This window comes from Bubalus kerabau, chromosome 8 (assembly GCF_029407905.1).
Source record: "Bubalus kerabau isolate K-KA32 ecotype Philippines breed swamp buffalo chromosome 8, PCC_UOA_SB_1v2, whole genome shotgun sequence".
NCBI lineage: Eukaryota > Metazoa > Chordata > Mammalia > Artiodactyla > Bovidae > Bubalus > Bubalus kerabau.
In genome coordinates this window covers 115,543,767-115,556,645 of record NC_073631.1, presented here as the reverse complement: position 1 = coordinate 115,556,645, position 12,879 = coordinate 115,543,767, and the positions used below count along the sequence as shown (strand labels likewise).

The 12,879-nt window shown below is 40.3% G+C and overlaps 1 long non-coding RNA gene across 1 annotated transcript; it reads right to left on the bottom strand.

Annotated features, from left to right (window-relative positions):
- Positions 1 to 317: 317 nt before the first annotated feature.
- LOC129658751 (uncharacterized) lies at positions 318 to 6,442 on the bottom strand. The gene is made up of 3 exons (XR_008717507.1): positions 6,262 to 6,442; positions 1,244 to 1,468; positions 318 to 499 (listed from the first exon to the last, which is right to left on the bottom strand). It is a non-coding gene; the product is annotated as an uncharacterized LOC129658751 (long non-coding RNA).
- Positions 6,443 to 12,879: the final 6,437 nt, after the last annotated feature.

Genomic DNA, 12,879 nt, shown 5'->3' with positions numbered 1-12,879 from the left:
TGTTTTGATTACTATAGCTTTGTAGTATTGTCTGAAGTCTGGGAGGGTTATACCACTTGCTTTGTTCTTTTTCCTCAGGATCACTTTGGCAATTCTGAGTCGAATTTTAGGATAATTTGTTCTAGTTTTATGAAAAATGTCATGGATAATTTGATACAGATTGAGTTAAATCTACAGACTATTTTGGATAGTATGACCATTCTAATAATACTTCTTCCAATCAAAGCTCATGGGTTATCTTTCCATTTCTTTCAGTCCTTAAAAGTAATTTATTTCATCATTGTTGCTTATTGTCTCCATATGCTGGAATTGTACAGACATTGTATTTACAAGATCCATGATGTGTAATGGCCAGTATTTATAACAATAACTTAAATAGTAGTCATGTTCCTCACATGCATTCTTTCATTTGTATCTTCACAGTAAACCTGTGAAGTAGGAACTGTTTATCATGCCTGTCTCACAGATGAGGAAGCTCAGTCCTGCGTTAAGCAACCTACTGAAAAAAAAAAATGTAAGTGTTAATCCTTCAGTCATGTCTGACTCTTTGCAACCCCATGGACCGTAGCCTGCCAGGCTCCTCTGTTCATGGAGTTCTCTAGGCAAGAATACTGGAGTGGGTAGCCATTCTCTGCTCCAGGGGATCTTCCCAACCCAGGGGTCAAACCTAGGTCTCCTGAATTGTAAGCAGATTCTTTACTGTCTGAGCCATCAGGGAAGCCCCCGACCTGCTGAAGGTCACAGCTAACACAGCCAGGAATCAAACCTAGTTAGTCGCACTTAAGACTTGCTGGCTTAACAGGACACAGGCTGCTCCTTGTCCCCACCAGGGAAGACACTGCCGAGCTGGTGCTGTCGGAGTCCAGTTCAGCATGCGAAACCACTGCACCCAAACCACCACCGTGAAATAGACGTGCTGTAGAATAAAACAAATTATGTGTCTCTACTACATTTTCGTGTGTCATAATTCAGAAAATATCTTACCTAGATTGCTTTTGAGTGCAGCGTCCTGAGGATTTGGGTTAACTGTTAGCAGAAGAATGCATATTACAGAATGAACGTGAATTTTTGAACACTCTTTGCTCCCTCATTGACCAGAGCACCAATTTGTCTGGCATCGGCGGCTTCTCACAGCAGTGTGGTCCTGGCCAGCGATGCCCCCAGTGGACTAGCTGCCCAAAGCCTTGCTCCCTGTGACCTGCTGCCCCTGCCTGGCAGGTGCCAGACTATGCCCCTCACTTACCTGTGGCAGCTGCCTGCAGGTGGCTCTTTGTGTTCCCGATGTGCCCCGCGTAAGTCTTTCTTTTCCTTTCCTTGATTCTTGGCATTCTGTATTCTTTTCAGAAATCTGGTGTTAATTCAGCACATGGAGCAACAGTGGAGGACCCTCCCCAGAATTCAAGTCCATGGGGAGCTTTTTTCTGTGTCTGAATTGAACCTTCTGCATTCAATCTCATTCTTTGCTCATCTATCTGAACAAAATGAATCTGAGCTTTTAAGTGCTTTCAGCAATCATTTGTGTTATTTTAAGTTCTACAAATTAATTCCTTTAAAAAGGGTATTCTTAAGAAAAATACTTTGGTATGAGTGGGAGAAAGTAAAGCAAACTCCTTAAGCCCAAGAGTGTTTTCATGTGACTCACAAGCCAACGGTCACTCCTTTAACTAGCATTTATTTTTGCTTCTTTAACAAGAGTGGCATAATCTTGGGGATGCTTTGGAGATGGGTAATCGAAAGGAGAGGGTGAGGTTAGCAGGGTGAGGTTCAAATGATTTTATAACCAAGATGGCCCGCTTGCTGACCATTCAGCCTGGACACTTGATCAACAGCCTATGTGGCCATATTGGTGTCACCTTGAGACCAGATGTGCCCCGCTCCAGTTCACACCAGCAGAGGCACTCAGTCCCATCACCCCAGCTCTGGATCCAAACTTCTGGGAGGTGCTTTTGTAAATAGAATCTGCCGTCCAAGGACAAGATTGGTCACCATTTAGGAAATTCCATTTCTGAAGGCAGTTTCAAAAGAAAGTTTCCAAAGAGCTTTTGAGCAGTGACTGGGTTAAGTTATTCCTTCCTCAAGGGTACTGCTGGTTGAGAACACAGAAATTCTGGCATGTTTATTCAAAGACGAGTATTGTTATTTTGTCATACTTCCTGGTGACTGATATACTTAATGGTGGCTTCCAAGAAGTGACTGTCATGTTGATGAAATATCAAGTCAGATGACAGATGCCTGACTTATCTGGGGAACCTTAGTCTGGAGAGAAGGGGAGGGTATTGTTAGATTAGAAAAGTTGGTGTACCACAATCACATTATAAAGGAGAAAGAGTTGACTTTGGAAAGAGAAACCAGCCAGCTCCGTGACACTAAGGGCACAGCGCATGCTGTTGGCTTTCCATGTGTCAGCTGCAAATTGACGGAGTCTGGAGGAAGAGGGACACAAGCCCAGAGCAGAAGTGGGAAGAGCTCTGCTGTAACTCACTGCTTCTCTGACTCTGCATGCCTGCAATGTTCCTGTCATTGTGGATTTGCAAACTAGGCTCTGAAAACAGAGCCTAGTAAAGAAGACACTGGAAACCTGGGGCTGGCTCCGGAGTTTGTGAACATAATACAGATTTTCCCCAAGGAGACTGTACCTTTTTGTAGCAATTTATTTCAATCTTAACATAAAAAGGAAACGTAAAACTGCTCTTTGTTCTAAAATGCTCGCTACTAAGGGACACATTAAATAATTATAGCATCTCTATAACACAGAACATGAAGCAGGCATTAAAAACCTGCTTTTCAGCAAAGCAATACTATAAGATTGTTCCATACAAACATACACAGAAACATCTGAAACCAATGTGGAAATGACAAAGGCCAAATTGAAACTGAGGTGTTACTTCTGGAGAGAGAATAGGGAAAATGGGGTTCAGGACCTGCAAATGGAGTTTGTTTATTTTTAGAAAACATTTTTATTTTAATTTTTTTGGCCAGGCTGTGGGCATCATGTGGGATCTTAGTTCCCGGACCAGGGCAGTGCAGAGTCTTAACCACTGGACTGCCAGGGAAGTCCCTGAATGGAGTTAATAATCTGTAATGTTTATTTCTGAAGCTGGTGGGTGGATGGGTCTGTGGAGTTTCACTGTGTGAGTCTGCATGCTTTTTGTATGCTTAATTATTTCATAATTAAAAATAATGTTTCAGATTCTAATCATATGACATGGTCATGATAAAACATTAAATGAAGAAATCAGCAGAAAAAGGAAATCAATAAGATATATATACACAGTATGATCTCAATTTTGTTTTAAAGTAATAGCTATATAGATACATATATATGTGTATCTGGAGAAGGCAATGGCACCCCACTCCAGTACTCTTGCCTGGAAAATCCCATGGACGGAGGAGCCTGGTAGGCTGCAGTCCATGGGGTCGCTAAGAGTCGGACAAGACTCAGCGACTTCACTTTCACTTTTCACTTTCATGTATTGGAGAAGGAAATGGCAACCCACTCCAGTGTTCTTGCCTGGAGAATCCCAGGGACGGGGGAGCCTGGTGGGCTGCCATCTATGGGGTCTCACAGGGTCGGACATGACTGAAGCAACTTAGTAGCAGCAGCAGCATATGTGTATCTATATGTACATATGCACATGTATATGAATAAAGTAAAAGAGACTATCTCTGGTGATACTTCTCTTCTTGAGTATATATTTTTTATATCTGAACATTTTATAATAATATCTTTTATAATCTCAGAAGGGCTATTTTAAAATATTATGGTCTCTAATTAATCAAGAAGTGCATTGTACAGTTTTGCTTTTTAAAATTACAGAATAGGGGCTTCCCTGGTGGTCCAGGGGCTAAGACTCCACACTCCCAATGCAGGGGGCCCAGGTTCAATCCCTAGTTAGGGAACTAGATCCCACATGCTGCAACTAAGAGTTTGCATGCTGCAACTGAAGGTCCTGAATGCTGCAAGTAAAACCTAGTGCAGCCAAAAAAAAAAAAAAATTACAGAATACACGAATGCAGTCTTATTGTAAAGAGTCTGGCCAGCCATGACAACACAGAGCTGAGGGTGACGCTCCCTCCCCAGCAGTGATGGTTTTGTGTGCATCCTTCTTTGTATATGTGCACACGTGTGTATCATGCTCTCTTATTTCCATAAGTGTGATCATACTATACCTATGTTTTATGATTTACCTTTTTCATTTCGTACTGCATCTTGGGAGACTTCTTTTGGATCTTTATAGGATTCATTCAGGCAAGTCACTAAACACAAACGTTAAGAACAACAGACAGCAGGGCTGTCAATATGTATGATCCTATTACCATTTTCTTAATTGTTTTGGGTTTATTTTTTGTAGGCATTTTCCTTCTCTTGTTTTCCGCCTAGAGGAGTTCCTTTAGCATTTGTTGTAAAGCTGGTTTGGTGGTGCTGAATTCTTTTAACTTTTGCTTGTCTGTGAAGCTTTTGATTTCTCCATCAAATTTGAAGGAGACTCTTGCTGGGTGGAGTATTCTTGTTTGTAGGTTCTTCCCTTTCGTCACTTTAAATATATTGTGCCATTCCCTTCTGGCTTGTAGAGTTTCTGTTGAGAAATCAGCTGATAACCTTATGGGAGTTCTCTTGTATGTTATTTCTTGTTTTTCCCTTATTGCTTTTAATATTTTATCTTTGTCTTTAATTTTTGTCTGTTGGATTACTATGTATCTCAGTGTATTCTTCCTTGGGTTTATCCTGCTTGGGACTCTCTGTGCTTCTTGGACTTGGTTGACTATTCCCTTTCTCGTGTTAGGGAAGTTTTCAGTTATTATCTCTTTATTTTCTTGGGCTTTCTCTCTCTCTCTTCTCTTTCTGGGACCCCTATAATGAGAATGTTGGAGTGTTTAATGTTGTCCCAGAGGTCTCTTAGGCTGTCTTCATTTTTTTCATTCTTTGACGGTGGTAAAGAATCCACCATGTAATGCAAGGGACACAGGTTTGATCCCTGGTCCAGAAAGATCCCACTTGCCGGGGAGCAACTAAGTCTGTGTGCCATAACTAGTGAGTCCGTGCTCTAGAGCCCACAAGGCACAGCTCTACTGGAGCCTGTGTGCCTAGAGACTGCCCCACAGTAAGAGAAGCCACTGTGATGAGAAGTCCACACACCACGATGAACAGTAGCTACTGCTCTCCATTAGAGAAAGCCCACGTGCAGCAACAAAGACCCACCACAGCCAAAAAATAAATAAGCAAATCTCAAAAAAAAACCCCAGACAACAACAATAACAAATGCTGGAGAGAAGGATAGTCTGATTTCCAGGGTTGCCTCTTTTTTTATTGTTTTTTATTTTTGTCTTCGTAGAATCTGGGAGACTTTTAAATATCAGTATATGGGTTTTACTCATATTTCTACTTCAAAAGATTTAAAAATAAATTTAATTCTATTCATTTAATGTTATTCATCTTAGCAGCTACATATTATTTATAGTATATGAAAATAAATACATATTTATAGTATACCCCTAACATAATTCATTTAACTAAATCACTTATGATGGATATTAAGCCATCCCCTAAATTTTTCTATTATAAACAATGTTTCAGTGATGATTCTTATCTTTAGGTGCACAAACATGAATTTTTGTAAGAAAGATCCCTAGAAACAGGTCTCTAGGTCAGAGAGTACACATGTATTTAATGACAAATACTACCACACTGCCTTACTGAAAGATTTTGTCACTTAGTACTCCCGACACACGAGTCCTATTTCCTCAGATCTTTGTTTTTCACTAACATCATGTCTTGAAAAACACAAGTTTATCAAGAACATTTCAGAGATTTCTTGAATGAGCATGTATACCTTTTAAGAGAAAAAATGTTTTTAAATTAAATAGAAATGTTGCTTTTCAAGACTGAGAGCAAATGCAGCAAAATGGTAAAAGTGGTTCTTTTTGGAAGACAGGCTGTGGGCAATTTTCATTTCTTTTGGATCTGCAAAAAGGGCAGTAATTTGAAAACAACGATGCTAACATTCAAACAGAAATGTTATAGAAAATAATAGTGAGCGAGAGAGAGGTAGATGTCGTTAAGTCCCTGTCCAGTTAGCCATTGGATAGAATAGAATTGGTTTGTTTATACTAACCAGTGGTGCTGGTTTTGGTATTCAGTATACAAAAACAGTTATCTGGAACAGACATTAGAGTGGGTTCTTGAAAATGCTATTAAAAACACATGTAATCATTATGCTCTGAGAGTAGAAATGACAATACCTTAGAAAAAACTTATCTTACCATTTTCTGCTAGTTGCTGTTGTTCAGTCGCTGAGTCATGTCCGACTCTGTGACCCCAGGAACGGCAGCACACCAGGCTTCCCTGTCCTTTTGCTATCTCCCAGAATTTGCTCGAACTCGTGTCCATTAAGTTGATGACGTCATCCAACCACGATGCCTTCTCCTCCTGCCCTCAATCATTCCCAGCATCAGGGTCTTTTCCAGTGAACCAGCTCTTTGCATCAGGTGCCAAAGTATTTTCTGCTAGAACCCAGCCTAATTTAAAAGGACATTGGCTTGTAAAACAATATGATATGAAAAACAATAAAATTATAGGTATAATGAATGTCTTTACGGAGAAGTTTCTGCCAGTGTACACTGACTGTTACACATTATTTTCTTTTATAAGATAATAAACTATTAAGCAATTGTTCATTCTCTTAAGGTTATCCTAGGATAGTATTTGTATGAAAGTGTTCAGAAAGTAAATTATGAGGTCAATTTTCTAGTGCAGTATTCCCCGTTCAGCGAAACTTTTTGCAAACACTTCACCGGTGGTGTGAGTGTGACGGCGCTGCAGAATGAGCCCATTCTGTCACGGATTTATTGCCCTTAGTTTAAAACGGTTGAGTTTTGAAACATATGGTTCCCAGCTGAAGCTTTATCTCTGCTACTATTTTTCTTCCCAGAAGATTATACACCAGTTTGATAAATTTCATCAGTGGGAAAATATTTTCTCCTCAAGTTAGGGATGAATTTCTGCAGTTGGAAACATTTCTTATATTAAAGATACTGATTTAGAACATACTCTTCTTTGAATGGTAGGAGTAAGTCTTCAGTCAACAGTCATTAGAACACGGAGAATTGCAAAGCAACATGTCAGAAGGTTGCCGAAATCTTGTAGAAAACCAGAGCTTCAGAACAATAGAGGCATTGCCTTCCTTGGATGTATGTTAGCACGTGCGTTTAGGACAGCACTGCCCAGCTGTCTGTGGGGGCTGGAGGGGACGAGGGGTGTGGGGAACCTTACAGCTCAAACCTACTAAGAAGGTACAAGAGGTTAAGGAGGGCACCACCGTGGACTTGGAACAGTGGAAGAAATCAGGTGTAGGATCTTGTTATTGGGAAGACGGACTAGCCAAAGGGTTGGCGCTCATCCACCCCTGACTCAGGAAATCACCAAGCCTGGTCCTGACTGCAGGGTCCTGGTCACACACACTGCCTCTGAGATCCTAGATAATGATGCCTTTAGAGGCCAAGAGTATTAACTTCCTGACACCCAACCAGATCCCCTGGAGGAGGGCATGGCTCTCCACTCCAGTCTTCTTACCTGGAGAATCCCATGGACAGAGGAGCCTGGCGGGCTATGGCCCATGGGGTTGCAAAGAGTCGGACACGACTGAAGCGACTTAGCACACACACACCCCATCCCCACCAGTCGTGGGAATGGGCTGCTGAAAGGACCCGGGTCACTATGCTGTTGGGAGCAGGAGGTCTGGGTTGCCTCATTGCCAACCTGATCTTCTCTTGGCATTGCTGACTCTGCTCCTCACCCCTTTATACTTTCATCCTTCTTCTCTTCCTCCCTTGCTTTCCTCTTGTGTACTTGCTTCTTCGTTTTTTTTAATGATCCTTTTGCTTTCTTGAGGAATCCTTCTGTGTATCCCTCCCCTCCCTCCACTGGCTATATTCCTTCAGGGCATGGACAAAAGCAAACATTAAGTAAATGTATTTTGAATGAATAAATAAATGGTCATGTGTGACTCAGACTTTTAAACATTTATGCAAACATTTTAAACTCTTTTATGTTTGTCTAATTATGCTGTATTTTTACATAATGAGTTCTTTAGCTTGTTACTTACCAAATGAAGTCATTCTTAATTGTTTTCATTATATGTTATAGAGAATGCAGGCAGTACTTTTTAATTGAAACATCTTGGGATTCAATGAAAAAACCTGGATTCACTCTATCCAGATTGTATATGATTTCAGAGAATCTGAACACTTGATTCACTTCTCAGTGTTTGAGCTTTTAGCCTAAACTGTTCTGATGCTGTCTTTAAATTTTTTTTTTATTATGTATTTATTTGACTGCACTGGGTCTTAGCTGTAGCATGTGGGATCTTTAGTTGCAGCATGTGGGATCTATTTCCCCGACCAGGAATTGAACCTGGTTCCTTGCATTGGGAGTGTAGAGTCTTTGTCCCTGGACCACCAGAGAGGTCTCTGATGCTGTCCTTTTTTCAGCAGAACTTCTTCTTTTCCCTTTCCAACCCCCGTCTCCGTCTCAATCCTTCTAGGTACAGTGATTGAAAATGCTTCTAGTATTTTCTTTTGTGGAACCTCAAAGTGTTTAAGTCTGATGTAATGTTTTACTGCCTTTCGGGACTTAAAGCCCTTATTTTCAAGCAACTGATTCCTCAGGAGAACTTTCCACAGGTCTTTGACCAATGGCTCAGAGGTCTTCTTTATTAATGCATAGAGGATTTATTTTATCCCTAAATAAGTCATCTGGAACTTTCCACCTGAGCAAATACCCTTTTTCTAGAAGTAGGATCTGTTGGTGGGAGGGGTGCCTAAGAAAGTTCTCCTGAGTAATCACCACTTCCTTCTTTAAAAAAAAAAAGCAAACTTTGAGAAGTGATGTACATACCATAAAGTTCACCCTTTGAAACTGTACAATTCAGTGGTTTTTAGTATATTTACAGTGTTCTGTTTACACCACCACCATAATCTAATTTTAGAACATTTCCATTGTCCCTCAGAAAACCTTGTATAATTTAGCAGTCACTCCTCTTTCCCCCATCCTCTCCTCCCCCTCCAGTCCCAGGCAATGACTACTCTACCTTCTGTCTTTGTATATTTGCACATCCTAGACATTTTATATAAATGGTCCCATACAATTGTGGCCTGTTGTGTCTGGTTTCTTCCCCTTACCATAATGTTTTTGAGGTTCACCCATGTTGTAGCATGTATTAGTATTTCATTCCCTGTTACTGCTGAGTAATATTCCACTATATGGATATACCACATTTGCTTTATCCTTTCTTCAGTTGATGGACATTTGGGTTGTTTCTACTTTGGGACTATTATGAACAATGTTGCTATGAATGTTCATATACAAGGTTTTGTGTGGCTATATGTTTTCATTCCTCTTGGCTGAAATGAAAAATATGCTTCTAGGAGTGTAATTGCTGGCTCATAGGGTAACACTTCCTGATTTACATTTTGCAGAGCTGACAGACTGTTTTCCAAATGGCTGCACCATTTTACATGGCGCCAGCGATGTCTGAGGGTTCCGATTTCCTACCTCCTTGCTAACACTTGTCATTGTCTTTTTTTTCCATCGTTGTCATACTAGTGGGTGAGAAGTGGTGTCTCATTGTGGTTTTGATTTGCATTTCCTTAATGATTGATGATATTAACCATCTTTTCATGTGCTTATTAGCCACTCACATGTCTTCTTTGGAGAAATGTCTATTCAAATCCTCTATTGGTAGGGCTTCCCTTGTAGCTCAGTTGGTAAAAAATCTGCCTGAAGTGGAAGAGACCTGGGTTCAATCCCTGGGTTAGGAAGAGCCCCTGGAGAAGGAAATGGCAACCTACTCCAGTATCCTTGCCTGGAAAATCCCATAGGAGGAGAAAATCCCATAGACAGAGGAGCCTGGTGGGCTGAAGTCCATAGGGTTGCAAAGATTTGGGCATGACTGATCGACTAACACTTCATTTGTCTTTCTGTTGTTTATACCATTTGGGATTTTTTTTTTTAATTGTTGAGTTGTTAGAGTTCTTCATATATTATGGGTACACCTCTTTCTTCTTCGTCAACTGTTTTCACCTGGCTTTTGGGACATGACACTGATTTTCCTCCATCATTGTTTACTCTCCTCAGTCTTCTTTGCTGGCTCTTTCTCTTCTCCTTGATCTTAAGGAAAACTTATTATTGAAAGATAACATATAAATAGAAATGGCTTAAATAATTTTCACCAAGGGAATGCACTTGTTTACCCAGTGCCCAAATCAAGGAGTAGAACATCCTGAGCACCTAGAAATGACCCTCCCATTCTCCCCAGTCACTAGCTCACCAGGGATGACCAGCTGTCCCGACTTCTAACATCATGGGTAAGTTTTACTCATTAAGGAATTTCAAATAAACAAGATCATATGGTACAAATTCTTTTTTAATGGCTTAGTCACTTGTATGTAGTTGGAGATTGTTTGTTTGCATTGTTGTAGGGTAGTCCATTCTGTAAACTGACCACAATTTATTCATTCCACTGTTCATGGACATTTAGATATTTCCGATTTGTGCCTATTAGTCATGGCACTCTTTTTAACATTCATTTTTTACATAATTTTATTTACTGATTTATTTTCAGCTGGCTCGCTCCTCATTGCTGTGTGCAGGCTTTCTCTAGTTGCGGCAAGTAGGGCCACTCTCTGATTATGATGCGCAGACTTCTGCTTGTGGTGGCCTCTCTTGTTGTGGAGCATGGGCTCTAGGGTGCTCAGGCTTCAGTAGTCATGGAATGTGGGCTCAGCAATCACGGCTCCTGGGCTCTAGAGCACAGGCTCAATAGTTGTGGCACACAGGCTTAGTTGTTCTGCGGCATGTGGGATCTTCCCAGATCAGGGTTGAACCTGTGTCTCCTACAAGGGCAGGCGGATTCTTTACCACTGAGCCACCAGGGAAGCCCTTGAATATTCTTGTGCACGTGTTTTGGTCAATATACATACACACGTACATACCTGCCAGATGAAGACCTTGGAGTAGAATGCTATTTATTGAGTATTCAAGATTTGTTCAAACTTTGCAGCTGCTAACCTTTAATTTTCCAAAGTGGTTGTACCAGTTTATAGTCCTACAGTCCTGATTCAGTGTATAAGGATTTTGGTGGTTTCACATCCTTGCTAACACTTGGTATCTTCTGTATTTCTTTTTGTTTGAGCTATTCTGGTACGTCTATAGTGGTATTACATTATGGTTTTATTTCCATTTCTCTGGTAAGTAGTGAAATCGAGTACCTTTTTATACATTTGTACATTTACTCTTTCTGAGTGCCAGTGTAAGGTGGGTTGTATTTGATCACGTTCTAACATTTTGTCTTCTTTTTCAAATTGTCTTGTAGGAGTTCTTTATATAATCTATTGACAAGGCTTTCGTCAGATACGAGTATAGTGGATCTATTATTTGCCCTGCCTTTTGAATATCTTAATGTTGTCTTTTGAAGAACAGAAGTTCTTAATTATAATATAGTTAACTTTATCTTTTTTTTTCATTATGATGAGTACTTTCTGCATCTTGTTTAAGCACTTTATGCCTACTTCAAGATCATAACAATGTTTCTCTGAGTTTTCTTCCACATTTAAATCAGTAACCCATCTGGTAAGAGGTAGAGGCCAAGATTTCTCCCCCTGAGGATATCCACAACCAATTGTTGAAAAGACTTGCCCTTCTCTACTGCAGTGCCTGGTCACCTCTATTATAAATCAGGTAACCTTTAGGTATGGGTCTATTTCTGAACTGTTTATGTTGTTCCTCACAGGTCCATTTGTCCATCTTTCTGTTAATATCACTGGCTTAATTACCATAGCTTTGAAAAGCTAGGTTTTGATATCTGGCAGTGAAGTCTCCAGGCTTCATTCTTCTTCAAGATTGTCTTGGCTCTTCTCAGCCTTTTGCATTTCACATATATTTTAGAATCAGCTTGGCAAGTTACACACAGAGACACAAACACACTCACACCCCCATAAACCTTCCTGGGATTCTGATTGGCATTGTGTTGAATCTAGGCAGTTTCTAAGTCACAAAAATGACATTCTATTTACTTAGGTCTTTTAAAAGTTCTCCTCAATATCACTTTATAATATTCAGTATATAGGTTTGGTGCATTTTCATCAGAGAAGGCGACGGCACCCCACTCCAATTCTCTTGCCTGGAAAATCCCATGGACCGAGGAGCCTGGTGGGCTGCAGTCCATGGGGTCGTGAACGACTTCACTTTCACTTTTCACTTTCCTGCATTGGAGAAGGAAATGGCAACCCACTCCAGTGTTCTTGCCTGGAGAATCCCAGGAACTGGGGAGCCTGGTAGGCTGCCGTCCATGGGGTCGCACAGAGTCGGACACGACTGAAGCGACTTAGCAGCAGCAGCAGCAGCAGCAGCATTTTCATCAGATTTACTATTAGGTATTTGTTTTTCAAAAGGTAAATGGTTTTACTTTAAGGGTTTAATTTCCTGTTTCTTTATTGTTGGTATATAGAAATTGATTTTTGTAAACTAACCTTGTATCCAGTGACCTTGCTAACTTCACTCATTAATCCTAATATCTGAAGATTATTTTGGAGTATCTATGTATACAATCATGTGATCAGTTTTGTTTTTTCCTTTTAAACTCTTATCCCATGTTCTCTTTCATATAATATATTTTAGTCTTTATTGATCATTTCTCTTGTTATAGTCCAAAGTCAATGGTAAGTAAGAGTTATCAGTTCTCAACTTCCCCAAATCCTCAGACCTCCTTTGTAGGACAAATTTCACATTTGTAAAATGATATTTTGCCCAGGGGTCATTTGTAATCATATTTTGGCCAAGTGTTCCTCAGCTTCATACTTGGATTCCTTTAAAACTCCCAGATA